The following is a 13,186-nucleotide window of genomic DNA, read 5'->3' on the forward strand; positions in this document are numbered from 1 at the left end:
AACAGGAAGTGGAATTAGGACATTTTCCCTTTCCTTGATTATACAGGTCTTGTCCTTAGAATCAATCCTGGAAAGTTAAGTTATTCTTAACACTTTAGGAAGGGAATATCTTGGTTTTAGGTACTGTATGCTATTTAAAAAGGAATGCAGCTCTACACTTGATAATAATTGTGAGAGGTATTGTCGGTACAGTTTGGTTTATGTCAGGGTGTATACAACATGTGCATTGTGTCTATTGTGTACTTGGATATCTTTGATCTATGGGCTGTGGCTCTTCAAGCTACCCGTCAGCTTGGACCTGTGATCAGTGATAGAAGTGTAGACAGAGACTAAAGGTTTGGTGCAGGGTTCTAGTTAAAGCCACTCCTTGCTCTTAAGGTGGCTTCTTGGTACCTTCTGTTCTGTGGTACATGTGGGTAAATGAGTTAGGATTTTTGATAGTTAAGAGCCAGGAGTTTATTGCTGCTTCCACTTTTGGCTGGACTGGAAGTGTTTATAAGGATACATTTAATGTTAAGTCAGGATAATGATGAGAGTCAGGACTAGTTGGAGACTTCAGCTTCTGCTGAATCTATATAGGGATATTATACTCTGGGTAGCAGAATTAACTCTGGACAAATCAATGTCATTATGTTGCTTAAAATATTATTTCAAGCTTCAGTTTTGGATTAATTTTAGTAAGTTATTCTTTGGCATCTGAAGTTTCAGTTCGATCTGTATTTGGCTTTCAAATTGCATTTTGAACTCTGCCCAGTAAAAATGAGAGACTGAGAAACAGAGCAAGACTTAAATAAAAATAAATAAAAACAAAAAGTGACAGGACAGTGCATTGAGCCTCTCACTGGTGAGTGGTGAGTGTTTGCGTATTGCTTGGAGGGTAATTTCAACCTCTGAGCTTATACAGAAATGGTAAGTTAGATGTTGCAGTGAATTACAATTCAGGAGGTGCTTGCTACTCTTCAAGGATTATACAGAGGGACTTGTGTGATCTAGTTTCTGACTTGGATGTCTGCATTAAATACCTGCTTCTAGATGAAATTAATCAGGTCTTTTTACTTTTTTTTTTTTTTATGTTGGCAGTAGCACTAATGAGGATCACTGAATTTTCAGTAGTCCTTCTCTGGAATTTCCTTAGATTTTGTTCAGTGACTGAGCTTCTTTTCAGTTATTTTAAATAATGTTTTGAAACCTTTTGGCAAATACAGAAATACTGTGAAGATGGGAAATCTGGAGTGAAGGTAGGTTAGTTCATTCCAACTTTGTTCAGGCTTGATCTAACTCTGAAGCAAATGCTTTTCCACAAAATGTTGGGTGGAGACATCCCAGATTCTGTAGCTCAGCCAGTCTGGCTATTTCTGTTGGAAAATTTTATTCATTTTATACTTCTGTTCAGGTCAACTTTCTGCTTGTTTCTTCTTTCTGACACATGTACAGACTCACCTGGTTCCTATACATTTGATAGAGTTTTCCCAACAAGTTCAGTGGTGTGAAAATATTCAGTAAGCAATACTTAATCACTCTGCCCCACCCCTGGAAAAAAAACTGTAGTGGTGAAGAGGCTTGAACAGGAATTGAATCTTGCTTATCTGAGGGTTGGTATGAACACAGAATTCATTAATCTGCAGCTCTAGCTCAGGCAGGCATTTTCATTGCTCTTTCCTCCTCATTTCCCCTCATCCTCTTGGCTGCTTGTCTTTGTCTGGCTCTTCCTCCACCATGGTTGTGAGTATGACTACAGAATATGTTGGACTGGGGAACTGTTCTGGATAGAAAAAATTATTATGATATTGGTGGTACAGATTATATTTCAGCTGATTCACTTCCTTAGGAGACTACACAAATGTTTGTGCTGGGAGGACACTGTGAGAACCAGGACTGGAGGTGGGGTAGGAACAGCTTCAGCTGGCAAAAGCATCATTGCTGCCAAAGCCTCAGTCCCAGGAAAGTGCTGTGAAAGCAAAGGCAAAGCTGATCAAGTGACCAGATATGGTGTTGGCAGTGGGTCTGCTTGGAGCAGGGTGTTGGACTAGGTGAGCTCTGGAGGTCCTTTCCAACCTTAATTATTTTGTGGTTCTATGATTCAGACTTAAATCCTGTTTCAAGCATCCTTTGGCTCTGTCAAGCATTGGCACACATTTCATTCCGCACAAAGATCAAATATCAAAACTGTTCAACAGAGATAGAGGCCCTCTGAACATTTGGTTTGTTCAATGTAGTAAAAGTTAGATCACATCCATACAATTTTTATTTATTAAGAAGAACACTACTGTTACTTTTCTTTACTCTTTTCTGCCTTATCATAAGTAAGAATTGTGAGCACAGTACTAGGTAGGCTGCTGTATTTCAATTTGTTACAATTTGTTAGTCGTAAATGTTGTGAAATCTGGAAGGGTGTCTAGGTACAAACACCACTGCCAAATTTTCTGTGGTACCCATGCCTGTTCTTACATAGCCAATGACAAAGCCGGCAATGCCTTCTGTGGTATGAGACTATCCTTGAAAGCTCTGGTATCATCTCTCAGGATCAGGGCCACAGTAGTAGGTAGTAGGCTGTATAGTGGTGTTGAACATATACCTGTTTCTTTCTTCCTTGCCATGAAGCTGCTGCTGAGAGCCCTTTTCCACTCCAGGTGCCTGGACTCATGCAAAATGCAGAGGGAGCAAAAGAGAAGGCAGCCCCACTGTAGCTGCTGTAATGCAGGTATCAAAGAAAGTGCTGAATTCCATGGTTCCCATCCATCTGGCATGTCCCCCTGGTATTCCAACTCTGTCAGCCCCTACTATTTTCCAATGAGATGATACTCAAAAAGACCACAACATATTGCACAAAGAGATCCAAGGCCAAAACAGGAGCACTTTGTCCAGGGCTCAGTGATGTACCATGCTTTTTCAGCAGCCTGCACAATATCAGTTAAAAAAAAATCCATAAAATCCTTTTTATGCATGAAAGTAAAAACAGGACACCTAATGCTGAAGTGTAAATATAATGTGTTCTGTAGTATTTTGCTGTGTGTTTTGCTGCCTCATGTGGCTCTGCTGCCAGATGTCCATGGTGAGAGAAGATCATATGTACTGACCAGTCCCTGTGTCCTCTGAGTGGGGTGAGCCAGGCTGTAGTCACAGCACCTCTACTTGTCAGTGACGTCAGGGGTGAGACAAAGTAATCCTGAAGGAGAAGCTGCCCTATTAAAGGAAGGCAGGGAGCCATTGCACATTACATGTTGGCATGATATATACCAGTTATTTGAACTAGAGAGGGCAAAATACCTTAGGCCTGTTGCCCAGGCTTTATGAGTTTATTTGAGTATGTCTGACAGCTTGCTGTCCCCAGCTCTGTACCTCACCCAGGATGTGCAAGGTGCCTCTGAGTCAGCTGCTGCATCACCTCTATTTACATCATGGCTGTGGTCTGGAGTATAATAGGCCTGATTCATGTTGATTCATCAGCAGCTCAAATGTCTATACAGTCTGTGCTACATTATTTTTCTGGAACATTATTTTTCTCCTTTCTTCCTATCTGAGGTATTCCTATTCTTCACCACTCTTTGCCATTAGCCGAGCTTGACTATGAGAAGATTTAGTGTTCTGCAGTGAATTGCTAGAAGTTCTTCCTTCTCCTGCCCCCACCTCGCCTCCCCCTCATTTCAAGAGACTTTTTTCAGTCCTCATTTGCAGAAGCACAGTGTCAGATGGGTCCTCGCTGTGCTGCCAACCTGTGCGCGTCTGCAGGGGGCTGACCCTTCAGTTCTTGATGGCCCATTGAGGCAAGTATTTGGCAATTTTGTTTCCTCTGCTTTTCTGCTGGTTTAACTGGGTCTTAATCCGTTCTTGTCCCTTTTAACTTCACGCAGAACTGAAGAACATTATGACACAACATTAAAAGCATTGCAAAATGCTCCTGTATTTTCTGCACAGCAGTTGTGGACAAAGCTCACAAAATACTGTGTTATTATGAGCTGCAGGGAAAAATAATGTCTCTTGTACACAGGCTGCTTCCTTGCTACTGTGAATGCTCCTTTCTGAGCCCCTGGTGCTCTCTACAGGGCAGGGGCACCCTAAGCATTTCTCTACCTAACCTCAGAACTTTCTTCCTTCACCCTATAATTGGCCTTTCATTCCCATCCCTGCTCCATACTGCTGGCTGTGTCCCTGCAACTGCGTGCCAGGAAATGGATTGAAACCTATTGCCGAAATGATTAAAACTGAAGGGAACTCCATTTCTGAGGGTTATTTATACTCCTGATGGCTGCAGCAGTGTAGTCAGCAGCACAGCACCATCATCCATTTATCAGGCAGTGCCTGGCAGAAAAAGTGGCTCTGGCTGGATAAGAACCTCTCTGGTGGCTTTGCCCTGCAGAAGACTAAGTTTTGTGGAGCCGCTCATGCCTGACAGGGGCCTGTCAAAGGAGCTTCGGTGTAATAAGAGTGGGGGATCCAGAGGATTGGCTCAGCAAGGCCTTGAAGAGGTGGTGGGGCATAGTGAGAAGAATGGGAAGATAGGTGGAAAAGAGGGTATGATAACTCAGTGCATCTAGACAAGGCTGGGGATGCTGTCAGAATGGAGATAGGGTTAGAGCAGGCTTTACTGGGGAGGGAGAGAGCTGAGCATCAGATCAAGTAGAGAGAGGGGTGTTGAAGGGGAATGTCATATATTGCTCAACAGGTATAGCTAGAAAAAGCTCTGACACACTTCCAAACACGCTGACTTTCAATGGCATGGAGATGAGTTTATGTGCCTGAAAATCTACTTGGTTCCTATCCCTATAATTTAATAAATGTAAGACCTTCCCTTACAGATATCGCCTTGGTTGTGTTCTCAGGCCATCACAGCTCCAAAAGCCACATGAATACAACCAGAAGAAGAGACAGAATGTGTGGGGAACTGGCAGTTGGTGGAAAAATTCAAAGGCAATTCTTCTTGCCAGGTTTCCTAAGGCCTCTAACTTCCTTAAACACTCTCTGCCCAGCAGTAGATGTTACATTCTCTGGGCTCCCTAGAGTTCAAACACCTTTAAGGTCTGAAAATGCTCACCTCTCAGTTTTAAAGCAGAGTCCCTCTTGGCTTTCATCAAAATTAGCAGTGCTACCCAAATAGTAGATATGATGAGGATCAGTCTTTTTCTGTTACCTTTCTGCACATTTTCCCCTGCCTCATGCTAAATATGCCCACTGTTGTGTCAGAGCTCTGTCCCTAGGCTTGCCATGGCACAGACACTGCGTGGAGGAAGTCCCCTAGCCTATGGTAACACACAGCCCTCATGTTTTGGGTTAGTGAAGGGTAAGCAATGGTATACAATTTCAGGGAGGATCACTGGTTTGCAATCTCTCCAGGAAATTGTAATGTTCACTTAGCCACTATCCTTAGTCTGAATACGTTAAGCCCACTGGTGAAAAGATAGCCACAATTTAAGTTAATTGTACAGTTACTGGAAACAATAAGAGCTCTCTTTGTAGTTAGTCCTCCCACTCATGGTATCAGCTAGTTTTGTATCCTTGCTATCTCACACCACAAACCAGTAGGGAGAAAACAGTAATACTTGACTCTTTTTTTAAGTGGAGGAGGCAAAATTTTTGCCTTCTGTGCAGCTTTATTCACCAGCAAGTTTGCATTTAACTGCAATTTTCAAATGTCTCGCAAAAGATTATCACAGATATCCTGAGAAATATCAGCAGTGGAACTTCCACTTTATTGTGAAGAAAGAAAACAAGATGAAGTGAAACTGAGGGAATTGGTGACAGGACTTTCTGTCTCTAGCTTTAGGTTTAGTTTGTTAGAAACTGGTAAATGGGGAGGTGAGCTGTTTTCAAAAGATTTTTTGATAAATTGCAATCCAATGCTTCCATACTTTTCTCTCCCATTTACACCACAGGGCCATGGAATAGGTAATGAGGTAGTATTCTGTCTCACCTGTCCTTAAATCCAGAGAAAGCAAGAGAAAGAAAAATAGGCTGTTTGCCCCTGACTCCAAAGGATCATGACAAAGCTTCTTATTGATAGGAGAATGCTCTTCTTCAAGTGTAAGAACACTATTTTGGGCTTTATGGATAGGGGCTCCAATGCTGGCAAGATTTAGATATTGTTGTGCAAAGAACTTTTCCCTGGACATTCAGAAGGAATTTTCAGTACCTCTGCACATTTACTCCCTGAAGCAGGGGTTTCTATGTGCTTTCTGTGGACAAATGCTGGTGAAAGCAAATGAAAAACCATGGCACCTAAATTAAAGCCAGAAAAACTGCTTAGAAAACCAGATTGTTCCCTTGCACTTTTCTCAGTCAGTCATCTCAATTCTTATGGAAACCTTCTTAACAATTGCAGCATAAGCATTTGTATGACTTTGTGGGGAACTATATTGCAAAAATTGCATATTTTTTCCCAGGGGTTGTTTTTCATCTGGATCAGTTCCTTAATCTGGTTAACCATGCAGCCACACAAATATTTATGATGGCACAGTACAACAGATGATCTGGGAGAAGTTGTGGGAGTGAGAGAAAGTGGGGACTGCTTTATTGGTAATCATGTTCACTTAAAAGAATACCAAACTGTAGCTTAAAGAAGGAAGGAATAGCAGTGGAATGACACATCTGAGAAGGGACTTAGGCCATATGCATTATTCTCCAGAAATGAAAATACAGCTTCAAATATCAAATGGTGCTGTTACAAGGGATGAATATCAGCTGACACAGCCATTTCCAAATTGCAGTCTGCAGGCAGAGAGACTTTTCAGTATTTCAATATGTTTGAAACTTCACTTTTGAGGAAGCTGGGAAGCAGAAGATGCAGATGGTGGATCCAAACAGGAAAAGCAATGATCTGCCTGTAGATGACCCTGTGCCTCCATGTGATTCACAAGATCTGAAGTGAGATGCTATGTGAGAGTATTTTGGATAAATATGCTGGTGTCTCTGTGTGTTTGTGTGTGTGCACAGATGGGTTCTTGCATGATATTCTTCTCCTGAAGGTACTCGTTGTGGGTTTCTTTTGAACGGATTCTGTCACCAGAAGGAGATAATTGCACACAGATGTATTTACTGCTATTTCCTTATGAAGCTATGCTACTTGCAGTATTCTTCTGGGCCCTGCACCTTGCAACGGCACAATAGCCTTTCCAAATCCTCACAGAAAGATGATGTGGCTCCTTGTTCCATATTGCTGGTGTTCATCCTCACTGCTGGCACTGGGGTTTGTGTGGCTTTGGGAAGGGGCCGTGTCTGTACCTGCCCATACCCACCAAAACTGACTTTGCTGGGCCTTTGATGGCCTCTGACATTTCCTTAAATATGTCTGAGTTTTATGCCAAAGTATTATAATTCCAGTGCATTCAGGTTGAGAGGAGAAAAATTGAATAAATGCTGTTTCCTGCTTCATGAGACTCAACTGCATTTTTTAAAACGCCTCAGAGACAATTTCCAATCCAGAAGGGAGTTCAAAACATGCTTCACCATTACTAAGCTAAAGCAGTTGCCAAGTCTATTCAGAGCCTTACAGCTACATGTGCTATGAAATGCCTTTCTGGACAGAGGTTCAAAGTGCTGGGCTGTGTCAATGCTGCACTTTCAACTCCCAGTCTGTAGCTGTTCTTTCTCTACAGGACCCAAGGTATGCCTTAGACAAATCCAAGCTAATTTTGAACATGTTAACTCAGTTGCCTATGGCAGTCTAGTTAAGGGAGCAAGGAGTTAATAAAAATGTCCTGTCAAAAAATCAAGGTAGATTAGGCAGCAATGAGCTCCATGGTGCTGCAGGTTTATGACTGTCCCTGGTGCAAAAGAGAGAGATTTGGTTCTTTTCACATGGTACAGTATTTTGGGGGCTGTCATACCTTTACATTGTGAGGGACTATGCTTCTTGAATACTGCTGACAAAAGTATTCCCTGTTCACATCTGCCTTATAAGAGATTCTCTAGACACTACTGCATATAGTCTCATAGTTGTACACAACATAAGAGAAGAGCTTTCTGCTCTGTAGTCAGTGTTGTAGGAGGATGGACTACGTTCAAGTACTTTGATTCTAGACTAAATGCCAAGTCTGATTTAGCCTGGCACGTCTTGTATTAGTGTTTCCAGGGACGCATGAACCAGTTCCTTTCAGAAATGTTTTTTAATGAATGAAGTTCTGAATATCCAAGTGACACTTCATTATTCACTGCTACTTTATTTCAGTAGATGTTCAGTCAGTATCTCCCTAGCTTTTAAGTGAATAATGTCATTATACCTTCACTTCTTCAGAGGCTCCCAGGATCAAAGATGTCAACTGCACTGTGATCTTCATTAAAAGGGAAAGACAACAGGGAGAGGGCTGGCTCATGCAGTGAAAAGATATTTTAAAACTCTTTGTCTCTTCAGACCATAATAATGGAAAAATGATTCTCACTGGGTAATGGATGTAGGGTAAGAAGCAGAACAGTGCTGAAATTAGACAATTTGGTAGTTTTCTTTTGTGCATGGGGACGGTGCTTTCCAGATCATTACAAATGCTTTGTTGCCCCCACGTTCAACTACATTGTAGGAAACCTGATCAGAAGAATGACCTTGGGAGTAGGTTTACAGTTCCAGCTGCTCCAAATATAAGGACAGGATTGTTGGCTTATAATGCTATGACTGAAAAAGTAGCAAAAATTAATCAATTGCAGGACCAAAAATACGGACAGCTGTTTTAGTGCTAATGTTGCATCTCTGCATAACTATACCAGAACCCTGAGGGCACCCCCATTTCTGATTCCTCTTGCCCAGCCCTCTGGGGCTCCCCCCACACTGCCTACAGCCCAGGATCCCATGTCAGCCCCCTAGAGCTGTTGGTCCCTGCCCAGTGATGCTTCAGCCACTCTCCAGCTGCCCGCAGCCCTGCTCAGCTGTGAGTGTCCCAGGCTGGGACCACCACAGGCCTATGTCCCCATCCCCACAGTTACCCAGTGCCTGTGGCCAGGACTGTCTTGGGTTTCCTGGTACCTCCCCAACATTTCTGTTTTGCTGTCTCTCATAGGAAGACCCCAGTCCTTGCAGGGCCCTGACAGTCAGGTTGCTTTTGCTGGAATTCAGCCAGCACCTTTCTGAGGGCTTTTTTCCTGGTGCTTTCTCAGATATATGAATACATCTGAGCTGACTAAAAATATTCTTATCTATTATTCAATAATCTCTTCATCTTTCACCTTGCTGCTGGGTTGCTTTGTAAAACTTTAACAATAAGCTCATTTGATTGAAGTGGAGATAAGGAGTCAGCTCATAAATGCAGATTTTTGCTGGGGAGCGATTTGTGAAACCCACGTGCCTTTGGCCTGTCTACTTGTTTCAAGACCTACAGATACTACCATGGGCAGTGCCCTAAGAAGTGTGTGTTTGCTTATTTCCACAGACATTTCAAGTATGTAACATAGGACAAACATGTTCTTTACCCTTTATTTAAAAATATCTATAACAAAAGCACTGAGCTCGACTCTAATACCCAGGAATAGCAAATGAGCTATTCACCAGTATGAAGCAATGCTCTAAACAGAGTGTTTTCATCACTGTATTTGTTTTTTTTTAATGATTGTTTTTCATCAGAATATTTGGTGAATGCGTTTGACAATGTTGCCTTTAAGAGTTTATGAAAGCCACATGTTTGAGGCTGGAAGAGAGGGAGGAAGGGAGGGTTACTAATGTGAGAAGATATTGCAGACCACATCAACCCCCTTTCCCTCTTGTCCTGTGTTGGCTATTATGACATGGTTCTGGTTTTGGAAATATGTGGTTTCTATTTTTGCTCCTGAAAAAAAAAGAAAGGGAATATATTTTTCAACAACATTGTGAGAAGAAACTGTCATTTCCCAGCCTGCACAACATTTGCATGCACTATACACAGGTGTTGGGAGAATGTCTGTTTCATGAAGATTTGTTCAGGAGTGATAAGGGAAGCCTATCTCTAGCCCAGGCCATGGTAGTATGTGTGCTCTGAAATACTTGTCCTACCAACCTCAGAAAACTCTACTACAAAGTATCTGAGGGGTTGCCCCTCAGTACAGATTGGTGCTTATCTGTCTCCTTCTCTTGCTTTTGCCACCAATGTGATAGGTGTGATAGCAGTGACATTTTTATGCTTGCTGAAGAATCTCTTTCACTTGAGATATCCCTCTGGGTTTCCTGTGTAAGAAGTGTTGAAAAATAAACTATCTATTTTCTCAGGACTTCCTGGAATCATGGTCTCAAAGGAAGGGAGGATAAAAAGCTTTTTTAAAAAAAGAACTTATTAATTAAAAATTAATTAAAAAATATCTTATTAAACCTCTTTGGCCTTAACTGTACTGAGAAAATATACTGATCTAACACATAACTTGCATAAACCACAGTTGTGTATAATACTGTCAGAGCATGTCACAAATTTCTGCCCTTGCTCATTCTAAGGACAAAATGATGTTTAACATTGGGAAAGTTAGAAAACAATTTTACTTCATACATTTTAACACTGCATTTTCCCTGTACAGTGTTGAGCTTAGTTATGTCTTCAGTAAAGTGTTTCTAGTTTTGTTGTTGTGGCTGTTGTTCCCTAAGGGTATTTGGAAATGAGATTTAGCATTTAGAAAAATGCTTAGATATAACAGACCTCCAATAATGAAAACAATGAAAAGAGTATTTCTAACTATAAATCCTGAATACTTTATCATTAATACATGAAAATTGCTACTGTTTGTTGGGTACTGAGTTTTCCATTCCTGGTGCATGTAACCACTTATTTCTCCTGGGCATATTCTGTGCACATCTGGAAATCTCCATTCAGAAGGGCCAGTTGACATGTTTTCCACCAAAGTGCATGTCAGATGTGCCAGAATCCACAGGGAACCTTTTGAAAAAAGAGGGCTGTGTGACCAGTGCAGTGTTAGGGCATTATGACCAATAAGCTAGTTTAATTTGGAAGCAACAGCAGAAATTTCCTTTGAGATAGAAATAAGTGCAATTTTTCTTTCACTTACCTGGAAAAGTTGGCTTACTCCAGATCTGGAAGGAGGCATGTATGGCTAGGCAGGATTCAGGAACTTTCCAACAGTGACTCTTCCTCACCTCTGTGCAAAGGTGATCCATATTTTGCTATATGTGCCTTCTCAGGAGACAGATTTTTCTTCTGGGGGAGCTCTTCTCCATGCTTCCTTGTTGACAGCAGCTTGTCTGCTTTACCCTACATCTCCCCATTTTTATCTGAACCATTGAGGGCATCTGGAGGTAAAAGGGAAGTCCCAGATCAAGAACTTTGGAATGGCCAGGCTCACTTTCCCTAATGACCATAACATCAGCAAAGAAGAATCAGCAAAGGTGCCAGTGGAGCCTACACTTGCAGATTTCTTGATTTACATACCTGTAGATTACTGAAATATGATAATGTGTTCAAAAAAGACTCTTGCTGAGTCTTGTTTTCCAAATATTGGCCCAGAGCAAGTTTTCACAGCTGATACACAGTGGCCTGATAGAAATATTTATGGTAGAAGTTCTGCCGCGTCTTTAATACCAGCAACACCCTGGCCACTTAGTCACTGGATGACTTTGTTGTCAAAATGACTCTTTCTTTCGCAAATGACAATATGTTTGGGGAATATTGCTTGGTGCTTCTAAGAGTAGAGTCTCTGTGCTGGTTGGTGATTAGCCAAGCCCACAGGTCCTGGGTGCCAATGTCCCCATGCAGCTCTGCCAGGAGCAATAAGGGTGGGTGCTCATGCAGCACTTTTTATCTTCAGGTGGGTTCACAGAGGGTGTGGGACCTGCTTCTCACCAGCTGCACTCACTGTTGGCTGCCGAGCTCCAGTGGCAGCTCTTCTGTGGCTCGATGCAGAAATGATCCTGGTGGTACATGGGACACATGCCGCCTGTCACTCCACATGTTGCTTGGAGAAAAAGCAGCATGTGCCCTAAGCCAGGACATGCAGCACACCCCAGCTCAGGCACTCACTGCTTGCCATGGCTGGCTACCACATCATGCCTGCCTGGAGACAGGACTTCTCTATCAGCCTACATAGACAACGATGTCTTTACTAAGATTTTTTTTAATGGAAACACACCCATGAAGCATAAGGCTTCCTAAATTCTTTTCACTATTCTGTGTGTGACTGTGGGAGATTTTCTACCTCATTTTGATCCTGATTTAATTTCCCAGACTTGGAGCACTCCTGATAAAGAATACCAATTAAGTAAAATTATATTGTGTGTCTGAGCAGTATTCAGTGTCCTCATGGAAAAAACGCTGACGTGGCAAGCTCATGAGATGGCACTCTGCATTTGTGAAACTGCTGGATGACCTCTCTGTGGACATGACCTTGGGAAACACTCAGAAACAATGGTCTCACATGTTGGTATGGACAGAAGCTACCTAGAATTTGGATAAAAAGGCAAATGTATTTGCTGAGCCACTCTTGGTAAGACAACAGCTTGTACTGTTTGATAACAAAATATATTTGTTATCATTGGCCTAATTTAGCAGCAGGTTTTGTTCAGCACATATGTATAAAAACCCTTGAAAAATAATATTGTGATCCAAGACCACTGCGCTTTAGCTAACATGGTACATTGCCTGCTTTCAGTTAGGCTCAATTCAATGAAAATTAGTGCCAGTTGTGTTTCATTAGTACACCAAAAAGAGAGCTGTGTTTTTGTTTTCCAGAAAGTTGCTGAATCACATCACTGTGCAGAGTACATTCCTCAAATGGCCTTTCTCTAACGATGGAAAAAAAAATAAGCAAAAAAGAAAGCAGCAGCAAACCTTCATTAAAAGTCAAAGGATGAACCAACCATATTATGAGGAAAAGTAATAGTATCCTTTTATTTTATTTTATTATATTCCTATTGCTGCATTGCCTTGGAATTGAAGGGCATAGAGTACTCCTTTTCTGTTTTACTGCTGCATGGCCTTTGCTTAACCATTTATGTTGCAGTGCTAAGACCTGCTCTTGCTCCCCTGGAGAAACACACTAAAGTATTATTAGACCTAAGTGCATGGGAGGAAAAGCTCTTAGTATAATTTTTTATGTATAAATATTGCATACTTTATAGCCATTCTTAGACTTTTACCAAAATATAAGTTATCTGATGCACACTCTGGTGGCCAGTCTTTCTGCAAGAACTCACAGGTGCAACATGGTAAATAATGCATGTGTGCTTGCCACATATTGTGCTCTGTATTTTATTTCTGATTGTAATTTTTAGTTCAAGAATGCACGTACCGCTCGG

This window comes from Pseudopodoces humilis, chromosome 5 (assembly GCF_049639895.1).
Source record: "Pseudopodoces humilis isolate 2021_Gansu_Grassland_sample_001 chromosome 5, ASM4963989v1, whole genome shotgun sequence".
Taxonomy (NCBI): Eukaryota; Metazoa; Chordata; class Aves; order Passeriformes; family Paridae; genus Pseudopodoces; species Pseudopodoces humilis.